At 46.5% G+C, this 16,810-nt stretch overlaps 1 protein-coding gene across 4 annotated transcripts in view; it reads right to left on the bottom strand.

The window, feature by feature from the left end:
- The window catches only part of ATP9B (ATPase phospholipid transporting 9B (putative)), a 250,338-nt gene that overhangs the window by 109,777 nt on the left and 123,751 nt on the right, over positions 1-16,810 (bottom strand). The window lies entirely within an intron of this gene.

Genomic DNA, 16,810 nt, shown 5'->3' on the forward strand with positions numbered 1-16,810 from the left:
CTACAAGTATCAAAAGCTCCTCAAATCTCCAACACCTGGGAAGTTTCAGAGTAGTAGGTATCATCTTTATAGAATGTAGGCTGAGATGTGCAAAACATAACTTTATTTTCCTAAAATAAATCCCAAAATATTCAATCTAATAGAATCTGGTCACAACCTAAAATCATAATTAATATTTCAGATTTAAATTAAATTGCATTCTGGCCTTTACCACTGTTTCCCCACCCCCACCTAAGATCCAGGATGGGGCGGGGGGGCCTGGTGGCACCTGAGGATGAGGAGGCTCCCTCCCCTGCCCACTATCTGCATGGTATCGGCTCTGGGTGCTGAAGTCCCAGGGTCGGTGGTCAGCACCATGGCAGACATTTTCCTGGCCTTCCCCGCATCTGCCCCTTCCGGTGGCATGGGAACTTCTGAGACCGCCCTGCGGGACTCTGAAGCCTGCAGCACCTGTGGGAGGGGTTCAGCTGGGGAGAACATGGGGCCTTGGCATCTTCTGCCCCCACAGCTGTGCTACTGGGGCTTCTGCTCCAAGAGGCAGGAACTCCACACCCACATCTCTCTTCCTTGCTTCTCCTATGCCTCTCCTTTATTTTCCAGAGCAGGCTATGACAGGATGTCTACAGAGGGATGGTTTGGCTGTGCCGGCTTTCTTTTCTCCTGCTCACACATACATTCCACCTTGGTTTCTTTAAGACTTGGCTTCTCGAATCTCAACGGCACACAGCTCTTTCAAATCAAGTCTCAGTTTTTAAGACCATCAAATTTGTTTTAATCTATTTAAAAACTCAAAAGCTGAGCACCAAGCTACGTATTTTTTCTTTCCATTAATATTTTAAAATTTCTAGTTTCTTGCACCTCTGACTGCATTTTTGAGCACTTATGAGGTGTGAGGCAATGTACTGTAAATAAAATATTACAGTATCATTACCTCAATCTCGTGCTGTAGAAACAAAGACACTGAGCTGTCTGAAATGGGTCTCATCAGACCTCATCTGCTGTCCGTCTTGCCTTCTGAACCAGTCTTCCACAGCAGTCAGACAATCTACCACACACATCTCCCTGCCCTGAGCTCATTTTGCTCTGGCTCTGGGATGTGGGTCAAGCACTCCACAGTGGCACGAAGGCCCTGTGTGATTGAGGCCTTGACCATTTCTTCAAGGACAGTTCTTGTCGCTCCCTTCCATAACCACACACGACAAAAGTGCCAAATCACTCCTGGTCCGGGACCTACGCACCCAGGGTCTCTGCTCGCCCCTGACCGGAAGCACCCTGGAGCCCCCTCCTCGAGTCTGACCCCCTCCAGGCCACACCTCCCAGGTTTGTTAGGGTCAGTGTTCAGTGCTCCTCAGACACCTGAGGACTAGTAAAACTATAAAGGACAGGTCCGTTTTAAAATGGTCTGTTAACATGTCTCCCACATGTTAACATGTGGAGCAGATGATGAGCTCCTCCAGGGACAGATGTTTAGGTCCCCATGTATTTCCTGTGCCTTAAAAAGCCCCTGCACAAAACCAGTGTTCACGAATGGATGAAGGAGCAAGGTACCAGCATCCCAGATAATTCTGAGGAAAGCAGTGAAGCACGAAACAGAAAACAGAGAATTTATACTCAATTTCTTATTATGAAACATATGTGGTTAATTGATATCAAAAGATTATAAACAGGGGCGCCTGGGTGGCTCAGTCGGTTAAGCATCTGACTCTTGATTTCAGCTCAGGTCGTGATCTCAGGGTCGGGAGATGGAGCCCCTCGTTGGGCTCTGCGCTTGGGATTCTCTCTCCTCTGTCCCGCCCCCGTAAAAAGAAAAAAAAGGTTACAAACAGAAACTTCATGTTAATTAGTAAGAGCGGCAAATAGCTTGACCTGCATCCAACCACCAAACTAACAGAGAACTTCAGATCGGACAATAAGCAGGAGCAGGCTGGGCCGGTAAGAGGCTCCCACCGACCTAGGGTGACAGAAGGATAGATGAAAACCTACCAGTTTACTTTGAAAAGCTAGCATCGAAGCACTAACAAAATAAGAAACTGAACATTTTTATACTTCTTGAACTACTTACATTGATTTTAAGGGGAAAAATGATTAAAGTACTCTTCATTTATTCTTAAAACTTGCACATGAACTGTCTCTGCTAAGCAATGTGAATCTTACTTTGAAAAACAGACCCAGGTCCTGAGCACCCCTCTTTTCTCTTCAGTGCACTAATTCAGCATTAAAACAAAAACGGAACACACAGCCACAACCCAGCATGTTACATACACATCCTTAAAATGACTTAAAGTATGTATTAAATGAAATTGTGCAATCACATGGATACTTTAAAATGTCCAAGAACCCCTTTATTTATTTACTGGTGTTAATTAGCAACCACAAATATCTTTAGAAGTGTTATGATTCTTGATGCAGAAAGCCACAGTTTGAGAACAGATCTTGAAGAAGACTGATGACTAATTAAAGAATGTGAGGAAACTTCTCAATTTGATTTTCTTTTAGAATGTAGCATACAGGGATGCCTGGGTGGCTCAGTTGGTTAAGCGTCTACCTTCAGCCCAGGTCATGATCCCAGCGTCCTGGGATCAAGTCGTGCATCGGGCTCCTTGCTCAGCGGGGAGCCTGCTTCTTCCTCTGCCTGCCGCTCCCCCTGCTTGTGTTCCCTCTGTCTCACAAATAAAAAATCTTAAAAAAAAAAAAAAAAAAAAAGAATCTAGCATACATTCCGTAGTAACCTGACCTGACTGCTAAGAAGGCAAAGTGAGCACATTCCCCTGAAATCAAGCTGCTGCAATGTCATCTGCGTTTATCTAAAGTACGGAACAAATGCATCATCTTAGCCCGAAATTAAAACTTGGAAGTAGTCATTTTTTCTTTATATTGTTTGGAATTAAAAACATATTAAATTGGTGCATTATGAAAATTCTGTTTTCTATGTTGTGTGTTTCAGACCATGTCTGTATCTTAAGGCTATGAAACAATTTTTGTAATTGTAATAAAAAAACAAATTACTGACTTTAACTTAAGAAGATGGTTGCTTGAATGATTAAATATCCAACCAAAACAAAATAAATCCTTCTCTAAATTGTATCCTGCACAAGCCGCTCATTTCTACAGGTTAATGCACTTTGTGTAGTAATGTCACATTTCTCTTTCTCTACTTCTCCCACACGTGTCTGTGTTTGCAGTAGTGGGAGAGGGTCCGTAATGCCGCTCCGCAACCACACGGTTCTACGCAGCACGGAGTTGGCCATCAGCGTTCCTGCAAGGAAGAGTACTATGTACTCCATGTTTAGTGAGCATCACTACCCACGGCAGAGTCCACACGAATCCTGCTCTGTGGCTCGAAGACATCAATCTGAGTTCTAGGCCTAGCTTCCTGAGTCTGTTCATTAACTTTGAAGTCACTTAATTTGGAATATTAAAACAAACAAACAAACAAAAACCCTATCCTTAATGTCAGCACAGCAACTCATACTTAAAACAAGTCACTATTTATTGAGGGTGTACTGTGTGTAAAATGTAGGGAAAGAGACAGAAAATACATGTATCCATGACGAATTCCCTCTTTTGACTATAATCTCTTTCAGGACAGTGTTTATTTCGAATCCCAAGCAATAATAGATGCAAAAAGCAATTCCAATTAAGTGAGCTCTACTTGTTTAGAAAGCAGCAGATGGAGAAAGGAAAGGAACATGGCTTCACCTATCTCTTTGCCCAGGGTCCCACAGACCGCTGTTTGGCAGACGTGGAGGGTGGGGAGCTGGAGTCGGGATGAAGAGTCCGGCCTCGGCACCTGAGTCCACCCAGGGCTTTCTGTGGGGAGCTGGAGGTTCCCCAGCAGGAGCATCTGCTGCACCAGCACAGCGGTCCGTGGCCACGGACTTGCCAACGATACGAAACCCTGCTCACCAGACAGACGTTGTATTCAACGCTCGAAGAGACTCAGCAATTTTGATCTCACTTCCTCTTAAATCAACTGAAGACAAATACTATTCTATACTCACCTAAAGGCTCTTTCAGGGTGAGGCTGTGAGTATTTAATATGTCTCTCATTGGCTCTCTCAACAAGCGACTCATCTGTTCAATCGGCATTTACTGAACAGCTCATGTGTCTGTCTTAACAAGCTATAAGCTTTGGCTGAGGTCTACAAAATGAATAAACAATGGTTTTAGCCTTCACTGAAATGAAACAAAAATAAAACAACTGGAGAATAATTACTTGAATGTGTCCCTGTCCTCTCTAAACACAGTGCATGTGGTCTGTGCCCTAGCGGAGTCGTCCAGCCCCCCAAGAGGGCCCAGGCCCAGGTGGGGGGATGACACTGAGGCCCCTGAGGAAGGAGACAGGCAAGGATGGTTGGGCCCAGAGGCTGGAGCTCAAGAGGAACAAAGAGGTACAGCTGGAACGTGTGGGATCAATCAAATAAGTAAACACATCAAGGGCAACAGTACCCATGTTTCTCACTACAGAGAGAAAACTAGAAGAAACTGGAGCAGGAAGTGTGCCTGAACTCCCAGTGTTCAACACACATACATAAAATTAGGCTTAACGGCATGTGTCTGTGCACACACGCGTCCATCCATCCGTCTTCCTGTCACACTTCCGTCTCCTTACTCCGTCCCACGCCTGGGCCTGGGTACAGCACATCTCAACAGCTTCGAGCACACCCAGGTCCCTCCTGACTTCCAAATAACATTCTCTGCTGGAAGGAACCCACGGCTGATCCCAGGGCAGGGGCAAAGAAAGTACAAGATGAATCTGGAACATCTTTTGTGGCAGAAAGAAAAAATAATATTTTTATTTTTTATTTTTTCATTTTCATTTTTTTAAATTTAAGTTTAATTTAGTTATAATATACTGTATTATTAGTTTTAGGGGTAGACTGATTAGTTGCATATAACACCCAGTGCTTGCCCTCCTGAATGCCCATCACCCAGTGACCCCATTTCCCACCCACCTCCCCTCCAGCAACCCTCAGTTTGTTTCCTATAGTTAAGAGTCTCTTAGGGGTACCTGGGTGGCTCAGTCTAGGTTAAGCAGCTGCCTTCAGCTCAGGTCAAGATCCCAGGGTTCTGGGATCGAGCCCCACATCGGGCTCCTTGCTCAGCAGTGAGCCTGCTTCTCCCCTGCCGCTCCCCCTGCTTGTGCTCTCTCTGTGTCAAATAAATAAATAAAATCTTTAAAAAAAAAAAAGTCTCTTATGATTTCTCTCTCTGATTTCATCTTGTTTTATTTTTCCTTCCCTTCCCCTATGATTCTGTTTTGTTCCTAAATTCCACATAAGAGTGAGATCTTATGGTAACTGTCCTTCTCTACTTTACTTATTTTGTTCAGCATAATACCCTCTAGTTCCATCCACGTCATTGCAAATGGCAAGATTTCATTTTTTGATGGCTGCATAGTATTCCATTGTATATATGAACCACAACTTCTTTATCCATTCATCTGTCACTGGACATCTTGGCTCTTTCCACAGTCCGGCTATTGTGGACATTGCTGCTATAAACATCGGGGTGCACGTACCCCTTCGGATCCCTACATTTGTATCTTTGGGGTAAATACCCAGTAGTGTAATTGCTGGGTCGTAGGGTAGCTCTATTTTCAATTTTTTGAGGAACCTCCATACTGTTTTCCAGAGTGGCTGCACCAGTTTGCATTCCCACCAACAGTGTAGGAGGGTTCCCCTTTCTCCGCATCCCCGCCAACGTCTGTCGTTTCCTGACTTGTTCATTTTAGCCATTCTGACTGGTGTGAGGTGGTATCTCATTGAGGTTTTGATTTGGATTTCTCTGATGCCAAGTGTTGTTGAGCACTCTTTCATGTGTCTGTTGGCCATTTGGAAGTCTTCTTTGGAAAAATGTCTGTTCATGTCTTCTGCCCATTTATTGATTGGATCATTTGTTCCTTGGGTGTTGAGTTTGATCTGTTCTTTATAGATTTTGGATACTAGCCCTTTATCTGATATGTCATTTGCAAATATCTTCTCCCATTCTGTCGGCTGTCTTTTGGTTTTGTTGACTGTTTCCTTTGCTGTGCAAAAGCTTTTTAGCTTGATGAAGTCCCAATAATTCATTTTTTTTACTTTGTTTCTCTTGCCTTTGGAGATGTGTCTAGCAAGAAATTGCTGTGGCCAAGGTCGAGGTTGTTATTGGCTGTGTTCTCCTCTAGGATTTTGATGGATTCCTGTCTCACATTTAGGTCTTTCATCCATTTTGAGTTTATCTCTGTGTTTGGTGTAAAAAAAAGGTCCAGTTTCATTCTTCTGCATATGGCTGTCCAATTTTCCCAACAACATTTACAATACTTCTAAATGATGGCTTTATGATAATGGGACACAGACACTGGGCTGAATGCACTCCCACAGGCCAAAGGGACAACACAACCATCAATCAAGGACAGTAACAGTCAGCTGATGACGCCAGGGGCAAACAGAAAACCACCAGTCACAGGGAAGACAGCGTAGGAAGCGCTAAGTGTAGTATCTGGAGTACAGCAAGTGCTCAATAAATGCGCCCGCCATCTTGCAGCGCCCCCACCCCATCCGCACACTGCCAGAGCACTTCAAGCACCCAGGACAGCACCTCAGTCTCCAGTGAGCCCACGTCCCCTACAAAGACACCACATAACTTTCAGGCAAATCATCTTGATATCCTTCTTCGCTCCTAGTTAAACTGCCCAACATCGATTATGTCTGAGGAACCTGGACTGCAGCAAGAGAACAAGACACAGCTTCTGCCTCCAGGAAGTCTAAAATGTGTGGAAGAGGCAGACACGTAAACAAACAGTTACCCCAGGTTTAGTCCTTTGTTCAACCAGTTTGCTAAGCATGTGCATCGGGCAGGGCACCCGAAATACAGACATGAACAATCTCTGTGGTAAAGCAGCTTACCTGTTAGTGGAGGAGGCAGACAGACTAGTCATACAATGATCTCGTTACGTCTCTCCTCAGAGCTCAGGGTTAATGCAGGGAGCTCTGATGCTGCCCAAGGCTAAGCAAGCGGGGGCCACTGAAGCTTGGTGAGCACAGAATCAGAGGTGAGCCTCTGGGCTAAGCACCAAGGAGGTGGAGGGCAGGGGGTGCGTAGCCCACAAGGAACGCCTGCAAAAGGTCTGGACCTCCTGGCTACAGCGGAGGTGCCGGTGTTTGTCCTGCAAGAAATGGGGACCCCTGGAACCCTCCTATACTGTTGGTGGGAATGCAAGCTGGTGCAGCCACTCTGGAAAACAGCATGGAGGTGCCTCAAAAGGTTGAAAATAGAGCTACCATACAATCCAGCAATTACACGACTGGGTATTTACCCCAAAAATACAAATGTAGTGATCCGAAGGGGCACATGCACCCCAATGTTTATAGCAGCAATGTCCACAATAGCCAAACTATGGAAAGAGCCAAGATGTCCATCAACAGATGAATGGATAAAGAAGATGTGGTATATATACACAATGGAATATTATGCAGCCATCAAAAGGAATGAAATCTTGCCATTTGCAATGACGTGGATGGAACTAGAGGGTATTATGCTAAGCAAAATAAGTCAATCAGAGAAAGACAATTATCATATGATCTCACCGATATGAGGAATTTGAAAAACAAGACAGAGGGCCATAGGGAAAGGGAGAGGGAAAAATGAAATAAGACGAAACCAGAGAGGGAGACAAACCATAAGGGACTCAATCTCAGGAAACAAATTGAGGGTTGCTGGAGTGGTGGGGGGGGGGGGGGGGGGTGGGTTAGTTGGTGAAGGACAATGCGGAGGGTATGTGCTGTGGTGAGCGCTGTGAACTGTGTAAGACTGATGAGTCACAGACCTGTACCTCTGAAACAAATAATACATTATATGTTAATAAAAAGAAAAAAGAAAAAGAAACGGAGACCCCTGGGATGGCTCTGGGCAGGAAACTAACCTCAACCAATCTGCACTTTGTAAGCATGTGTGTGGCTGGGTGTGATGCCGAGAGAACAGGATTGCAGCTGTCTGAGCTGTGCGGGTGAGGGGGAGGGAAGCAGTGCTTGGACGGGGGTGCCATCCCAGAAGTATGGGAAACCCTGATGGGCGGAGGGGTGCCCCAGATGTGAGCGGGTGCTGGTAACCATGGGGCGATAGGGGAGGCCAGCCGCATGGGAGGGGATGGGGAGGCTGGAGGGTGCAGGTGCAAGGGAAGATGACGATGAGAGCCAGGCGCTCCAGCCACCAGCCCACAGGTGCGCCACCCTCTCACACCGACATCTTCAAATCACCTGAGTTTTTACGACCCCGTCTCCTGCCAGAGGAGCCCACCACGGAAACAGTGATTCGCAGCTTAGGCAGTAATTTTATTTTCAACGTAATACCCACACTGCTGTGCATCTGTATAAAATAGATCATTTTAAATCCCTAAATTATCAGGATGAAAACTTTTACAAACTTTGCATTCCAAACAATTCTTCTCTGTTTTGAAAGTAAAAATTTTTGTGAACTAGATGTGCTTCAAAAAATAAGATTCATAGTCAGAAAGCAATGTTATAGTTCTGTCTATAATAATGTCTTGGTTGTTTAAGAATTTAGAAGTTTTAATGGAGTAAAAAAGCCAATTAACACAGGTGCCCAGGGTGACACGAAGCCCCTGGGCGGCACCGTCAGCACCTCGGGGTCACTGTGGGTCTGTCATTTATCAGCGTGCCCTCCTTCTTCAGGAATGAGGATAACACAAGACGGTGCTCTTCTGAAGGGTCCTCTCAACCTCGGCCTCATTTCAGCACAAATTCAAATCGACCAACCGAACAGCTCACTCAGCCAGCCCACTGCACTAACTAGGCCAGCCTCAGTTATTAACTAACCTGCACCAGGACCAAGCTCACACAGTCACTAGGAGGGGGGTGTTTACAATACGTGAAACACCAGCAGGCCCTGCGCATCCCTGTCACCCATGACCTCACGACCTCCATCCACTCCTCGCACCAGGATTTAAAAACACCAAACAGTAAGGACTTCACCTCCCCTCTGCTGAAGCTTTGCCACTGGAAGCTCTGTTCATGGAGGAAGGAACTAATTAACCTCTAACCAGTATGTTTTGGGCTCACTCAAAACTTTTCCTATTGCCTCTAGAAAACACTACGAAGAAATACCCTGGCATGCTGATTTCAATCTACACTGAAGCTAAAAAAAAAAGAAAAGAAAGAAAAGGAATGTCTGATGTGTAACTTATCCCACAGAAGTTTCTGTGTCCTGTGTTCAAAAGTGTCATTCTGACTCAAGGCCTCAAAAAGCTTTGATTTTGATGGTATTACACAATTTAAAAAGAAGCCTCAGAGATGCTTGCTGCGGATGACTGGCCCTCAGAAAGAAACCCCAGGCGATCAACAGTTCATCACAGTGGGAAAGCTCACACACACACACGATATATTTTAAAGTTTTACAAAAGGTAATTATTAGCTGACACCGCTAATTACATAGGAGAAAAGAAAGCCACTTAATTTCATGTTAAATTTATCATACACATGTTTTAGTTAATGCAGTTTCAAAAAAGAAACTGTGGTACAGTTGCTACTCCAACGACAAATCAAATTTTTAAAAAACGGTAGCATTCAGAATATATTTTCAGATGTATGAGAAGACAATTAAGTTGAAACCAGATGTTTTAAGATTTGTTTCCGAGCAGTATTTTTAAAAAACTGTCGCTTAGAAAAAATCAACTACGGAGGGGAGAAGAAACGACCAGCTCCTTAGTAGAACTATCTAATCACCCAGCACACGTACTGGGCGCTGGGCCAGAGGCGTGACACGGTCACGGCAGCCAGCCTGGGGCCGCTCGCCGGGGGCCGCTCTCCGGGGGCCGGCTCGGGGCCCGGGCAGCAAGCTGGAGGCGCCCTGCACACGGACCCAGCGGGCCTCCCAACCCACCCAGACCGCAGCCCCCAGGACAAGCACCCCGCACGGCCTGCCGAGTGCCGGCCAGTCCATGTCCCCACCGAGGACCAGCTTCTCTCTCTACCGAGGAGGAGCCACCCTGGGGGCCGAGCGCGCTGCACAGGAGGCCTTCCCAGGACACAGTAAGGAGACCACGTGGCCTCCCCTTCTTAGCTGGCCTGGCTTGGAATTTACCCCCAGGAAAGTCTGCTTCCGAACCCACACCATGCACACAACCTGTTCCTGACCCCGAGGAGGCCCCCGTGTGCACCGCTGCACCACGGGTCTGTACCACTCAGACCCACCACAGCCCTCTTGGGAAGAAGACACTGACTCTGGGAATCTCAAAACAACAGGAAAACCTCATTGCCCCCCCTTCCCAGTCTCCACTCATACCATCGTCACCCACACTCCACCGTCCTTCAGTTCCTGTCCCAAGTTTTAAAACTGGTCTTACTCCTTACTCTCGGTTCTACTAGATATTCCAGATCCCATTTCTCACCTGTCCAAAATGGCTTCCACCAAAAAAGGCTTCAGGATAATCTGATGATGGTAAGTACTCAGTGTTGTGAGCTCATACAAAGTAAGATGGAAACATTGTGATCAACAAGGCATCACAACTTCCACAAATTTCTAACAGTTTCTATAGGCTCAGAGTAAGGAAACAAGGATTTCAAAAAACAAAGACAATTATGAAAATATTTGCTTCTTGAATAAACTATACTTCTTTCGTTTTTGAAGATTTATTTACTTATTTACAGAGAGAGGGAGCGGGCACGAGGTGGGGGAGCTGAGGGAGGAGAGAGAGAAGCCTAAGCAGACTCCCTGCTGAGCGTGGAACCCGACTCGGGGCTCGATCCCAGGACTCTGAGATCACAACCTGAGCCAAAATCAAGAGTCAGACGCTGAACCAACTGCGCCACCCAGGCACCCCTGTACTTCTTTGTTAAGACTTTGGTTATAAAGAATTTAACTATACGGCTCAGAAATGATAAAATACTATCGAGTAGTTTTCGACAAATGATTAGTAAGCCCTCCTCATTCAGAACTTTATGTAAAACTAAGTCTTTTTAGTGATACGAAGTATTTAAATAATAAATACGCTCGTGTTCCTATTTAGAACACCTGCTTTATAATCAAATTCATACTTAAAAGGAACTTAGGGACTAAATCCAGGTTTTCTGGTGTAGATATTTGCTGCATACGCTGATGGAGCATTATGTCCCAGATGTTATCATTAGGACTGCTTTCTAACCACTTAGCATTTTGCCTCTTTATTGCTTTCCTGAAATTGTAAGTTTATTTGCATTCACACTGCTGATGAAGAAACCCAACTTTTCACTGTGAGCAGCTGTAATACGCAAGTGTGCGGTCACCTGGGTCCCGTCCGCACGCCGCTGAACCACGTGATCGTAGGCTGGTTTCTCTCGTTGATCTTTTCCTGATGAGGCTTTCAAACACTATGATTTGTTAATACTAATAACAGTTATCCAGACACAGCATTGCTGAAGTCGCGTTATCTACAGTTGCTGTATTCCACAGCACACAGCACTTGCACGAGGCACACGACCACATTTCTAAACAGGTATTTAAAACCAAAGATATTTTATTACTCAAGAAGACAACTATTAGAAAAATTAAGGGGTGCTATGATTGCACACAAGAAACCACAAGAAAATGGAGAAGGAAGTTATTCTATGGTAACATCTTAATATAAGTCAATACAACTTTAAAAATATTAATAAACTGTCCTTTTTAAAATAAGAAAGCTATTCTCCAACACAGCCTTGATATTTCAACCTACAAAGTACAGCATAGATGATTCTATTTTGTTCTGTTATCTGAAAATGCCTTTACAACAATTCAGAGAACAAGAAGTAGCTCTAATTCACATAATGGCACATATCACCTGTCTGTCAGTGAGACATCTGAAAGCATCTTTTTATTAGAAACACAAATCAATATGCCCAAGGGATTACAATAACTGCCTGAAGCAATCTGTATTACCATTTCATCCCTGACGCTCTTGCTCCGAGCAACTTATTATTATGAATGGCATGAAAATGGCAGCCTGTCACAATTGATTTTTCTTAACCTCCTGTAAGAATTTTCCCTCTTAAATGTAATCAAGTATCATCTTATTAAATATATCTCAAGCTAGGTTTTATAAAACAGTCCATTGCTCAAGTTGTATTCCTTATAATTTAAACTTTCACCAAATATTATTATAAAAGTAACTGCTTAGTAATAAAAACTTTTGGTTTGTTCGAAGTTTTAAGATTAACAGTTTCAGACTGGGTAGACCCCATGTCCCTGCCTTGTGCCTGCTGGAGCCCCGGAGGCATGCATTTTCGTCCTGAAAAAGAGCCTCGAGAACTGGTCTCTATCTCAGAACTCTCCTCCATCGAACAACATCGTAGAATTTGGTATTAATCGACACAACTGGATAAAATTTGTGCTACATTTTATTTATTTATTTATTTATTTTAAAGATTTTATTTATTTATTTGAGAGAGAGAGAAAGAGAGACAGAGAGCATGAGAGGGAGGAGGGTCAGAGGGAGAAGCAGACTCCCTGCCGAGCAGGGAGCCCGATGTGGGACTCGATCCCGCGGGACTCCAGGATCATGACCTGAGCCGAAGGCAGTCGCTTAACCAACTGAGCCACCCAGGCGCCCTGTGCTACATTTTAAAGAGTATTCTGACAAACCCTTGTAATAAGCTTAAAGCTGTATATTCTGATTCTATAAAATGATCAACTCAGATTCCAAGGACCACTCTGAAAGGGTGAATTAACATGGGACACCTGTCAGTGATGAATCTGGTTGCAGCTTAGTTAACCCGCCCACGAATTCTCTTTACATCTCACATTGTCCTGGCCACTAAGGAGGTGGTGGCTCTCGGTTATCAGTGCGTGTCCCAGCCCTCAGGGCTGGCTGCACCCCCAGTTTCCAATTCACGAGGTCTAGGAGAGACACCCCGGGGCAGTCTCCGTGCAGGCAGAGGTAACGCTGATTTCGCCAGCCCGGGGCCACTCAGCTGGGCCATGAGACAAGGCCGTGGGGACAGAGAGGTGCCGCAGAGTGAGACAGGTGGCTGAGGCAGCAGCTAGAGAAACCGCCTTCATCTCCGTTTTTTAAAATGCATGCCTGGGGTAGAGAGGGTAGGCATCCGTGGCCACAGCAGAAGATGAGGCAAGTGATCGTATTTTTCTCCTCACTTTTCTGTTGGACGTTTTCTTTCTGATAAGCAGCTAGAGAAGAACAAAACAGACAAAATGAAGACAAAAGGAGAAATGCCCAAATTAAGGCTTGGGAAATGAGATGGGCAGAATGACAAGTTTAAGAACAGGTTTTATGAAGCAACCAGCAAAACTGGTTAAATGGCGAACATCCCTCTACTCAGCTCTGGGAGGGTATTCTGAAAGGTGCAGATGAGGGTGCAGGAGCACCTCTGGCCTCCACGGGGAAGTCACGCTCACATCCCGATCCGTGGGGACGGCTGGTGCTTTTCCCAGGCGGAGACAGGACTCTGTGCAAGAGACTCCACCAAGGGGGACAGGGGCCCTACGAGCGGGCCGTGATGTCGAGTACTGCCACCTGTGTGCACCTGCGACTGTGGAAGTTCCCCGACTCGCCTGCCCCATCACCTCTCACTCTGGACCAGCCATTTCTCGGCCCATGCCTCTGCTTCTGCTCTGAGGCTCTTCACATCGGCCTGAGAAAGCCACATGCTCCTTACTGGCTCCATTACAAACTTAAGAATCCCAGCAGCTGTTGGGTCCTTCCATCGCTCAAGAACTGATGAGGCTGAATTGTTCGGCGAATCCTCTCCAACTCCGGCCATGCTGTGCAAACCTCTCCCCACCTGAATGACTGTTATCACTGGCTTCTCCCCCACCAGTCAGCACTGCTCTCTTCCCGCAGTGCCTCCATCCCAGAAGCTCACAGATGTTTCCCAAGTGAGCATGTCCCTCCTCCACACGCTACGGGAAGGCAGAGAATAAACGCACTACGGAGCGAGAGCGGGACAACCGGCTGACGGACTGAGGACCGTCCACGTGTGTCCAGAGCCATGGAGCCACGCCCTACTGCACACAGCAGCTCTTCCCCCGGTCACCCCGGTGATCTGAAGTGACTGCGGGATGACCGTGGAACTCATTCTTCCACAGACCGCAGCTTCTCCTTTATAAACTAGGGCCCTCTCTTCTTCTATGAAAAGCATGAATAATTTTATAATTTTCTCACCAGAAACAAACAAAATCAATAAAATCCTCTGCCCTCATCCCTGCTGCTGTCCTGATGCTTCGGGCTCCCTCCCAACCCTCGGCCCCACTGTCCTTCCCCTCATCCCCGACCTTCCATCTCCCTTTGCATCTGACTCCCCTGGAACAAATCAAAGACAATGATTCTCCTGTTGCTAAATCCACTCGTCTCTTTTCATTTTTCTCCCCAACGACCTCCAAAGCGCCAGCAGGCTGCGGACCTCCACCCAGCGCTACAAGTGCCTTCCTCCTTCAGCCTTCCTTCCTGGCCCCTCTTCCGCCGCTTCAGCCCTTCGCTGCCAGCACTATGAGGTTCGACGAGGTTCCTGTCTCGTTCTGGCTCTTACTGTACATAAAAGGCCTGGGAGCTCTCATCTATGACCACGTTGGGGTAGCCAGTGGTCTTAAGTCATTAAATATCCCCCCTTTCCCTCCTTCTGCACTGGGGGTCGGCCTTACCCCCCTGGCCCACTCACCTTCTGTGAGGCCATTCCTTGCTCTGGCCAAGGAAAGGTGAGCTGAGCCACTCGGTATGTAACCCGCCCCGTCTGTGTCCTCGTACCCAGTGGTCCTGGAGGGCTCCCTGAGGGACCGTGAGGAGCAGAGCACCTGCCAACGTGTCAGACCCGTACTGAGGAGGAAAGCCGTCTTTGCCGTAGCGAGCCACTGCGGTTTTCCAGGCCGTGCGTGGCACAGCATGACTCGGAGACAGGACTCTTTCATAAGGACGTATTTCCAGCCCCAATTACTCTGCTGTCGTGAGCACCACAGCGAAATCTCACTGGAGCACCGTGTCTGTCACCGCCCTACACGCACGCAGAACGGAGCGTGAGCAACAGTGCGCTTCCCCCTCAAGAAGAGACGCTCAGGGAAATGGTCTGACTGCCCTCTGAGATGTTTCCTTTGTGTTTCGAGTGGCCTTCCGTGAAGTCCAAATGTTGGCTGGTTTAGTAAGCCACTGCAAGAACACGCAGAGGTCGTCTTTACATGATGTCTTCCTTTCTCTCTTTAGGGATCTGAGTATCACATAATCTTTTCATTCAACATGTATCAGTACTTCCCCTAGATAGATGACATCTGTTACTTTTTGCCCCCTGTAGCATGCTTATGTTTCCTGAATTTTTTTCTTATAAATCTGGCATTTGACACTTAGAAATATTTAATAACGTATGCAAATTTAGAGATTTTATTCTTCTCCTAGGAGCATTCCTTAATTTACAAAAGCGCCTCCTCTCAAGCTGGCGCCCTCTGACCCGCAGTGCTTTCACGGAGAAGCACCACGCTGACACCACAGCCTCCTGCACCACCACGTCCCCGCTCCAAAACCAGATGCCATCACTTCCTGCGAGGGTGCTCGTGCAGATTCACGACGTCACGTACCAAGTGCTCCGAACAGCACCTGCCATGTGTCGGCGCTCTGCCTGGGCCTCAGCTATCACAGGCACAGAGACTTCCGCCTGGGGCTGATGGAGCACCAGGAAGGTGCCAGCCACGGAGGAGCACGTCTGCTCCACCTGTGAGGCTGACGGGCGGCACAGCAGGGTTCTGAATCCAGTTCTGCAAAAAGTCAAAGATACCCTTCCGGTCATAGGTATGCTGTGTTACCACCAAGGACATTTAGAAGTTTTGTTTTAAAGGAGAGAGAGAGGAAGAGGAGGAGGGGGAGCGGAAGGAGGACTGCTGATATGGGCATGGAGCAGGTCTCCAGGCCACCCGGCGGGACAGCGTGCGGCGGGGTGCCCGCACAGCTAGGTGTACCCTCAGTATTTCTGGGCACTCGTTCACAATGCACACTTCACTGTACAGGAGGACAGTAACGGTGGGTAATGTGTACTGAGCGGTAAGACACAGAATTCAGCCATTTGCCCAGGGTCACAGAGCTGGCTAGTGGCAATGCCCAGACTCTGACCAGGCAGCAAAGCCCCAGGCCAGAGTTCTTCACCTCCGGTATACACCTGGGAAAGGTCACCCAACTGCCTCTGTGTCCACGCCCAAGGGGAAGAGCATGGGAGCCCAAACCAAAGGTGTCTGCAGAGCGGTGAGGTGCGGACAGACAACGGGAGGGAACAGAAAAGAAGCCACCCCGAAGAGTAAGCTGGGAGGAAACAGGAGTTGTGCTACATGACAGGATAACTTCTCAGATTTTAAAGCTTACTATTTAAAATAAAACTGACCCTCAAAGTCATCCTAAAAGTAAAATGATTAGAAATGATTAAGAAACAAAACATACCCTAGAACTCGTATATGCATAGGTAGAACATTCTAGTTTTGCTTACTAAAGAAAAAAAAATATCGCTATACTTCACAGAAAACATACACAAATATGCATGTAATTCTGTCAATAATTTGTTTAATAATTTATTTTTAAATAGGTTTAACTCTACTGAAAAAATAATGACTTGAGGTATATTCGATTTCCTCAAATGAGCGCAAGGTTTGTAATAGACATCAACAGGGATAATTTTCCATGTTATCACAATCAGAATTTAATACGAATGTGTCACACACAGACATTTGGAGTCCTAATGGAACACTACTTCATCGAGCTCCCTGGGATGACCCGTGTGGCCTGGCGGGGGCAGGGACACTCGCCAGCCAGCAAACGTGTCAGAACCACTCGGAAGCACTGCAAATGGGCACGGACATTCAAAGGGTAAGGGAC

This window comes from Neomonachus schauinslandi, chromosome 14 (assembly GCF_002201575.2).
Source record: "Neomonachus schauinslandi chromosome 14, ASM220157v2, whole genome shotgun sequence".
NCBI lineage: Eukaryota > Metazoa > Chordata > Mammalia > Carnivora > Phocidae > Neomonachus > Neomonachus schauinslandi.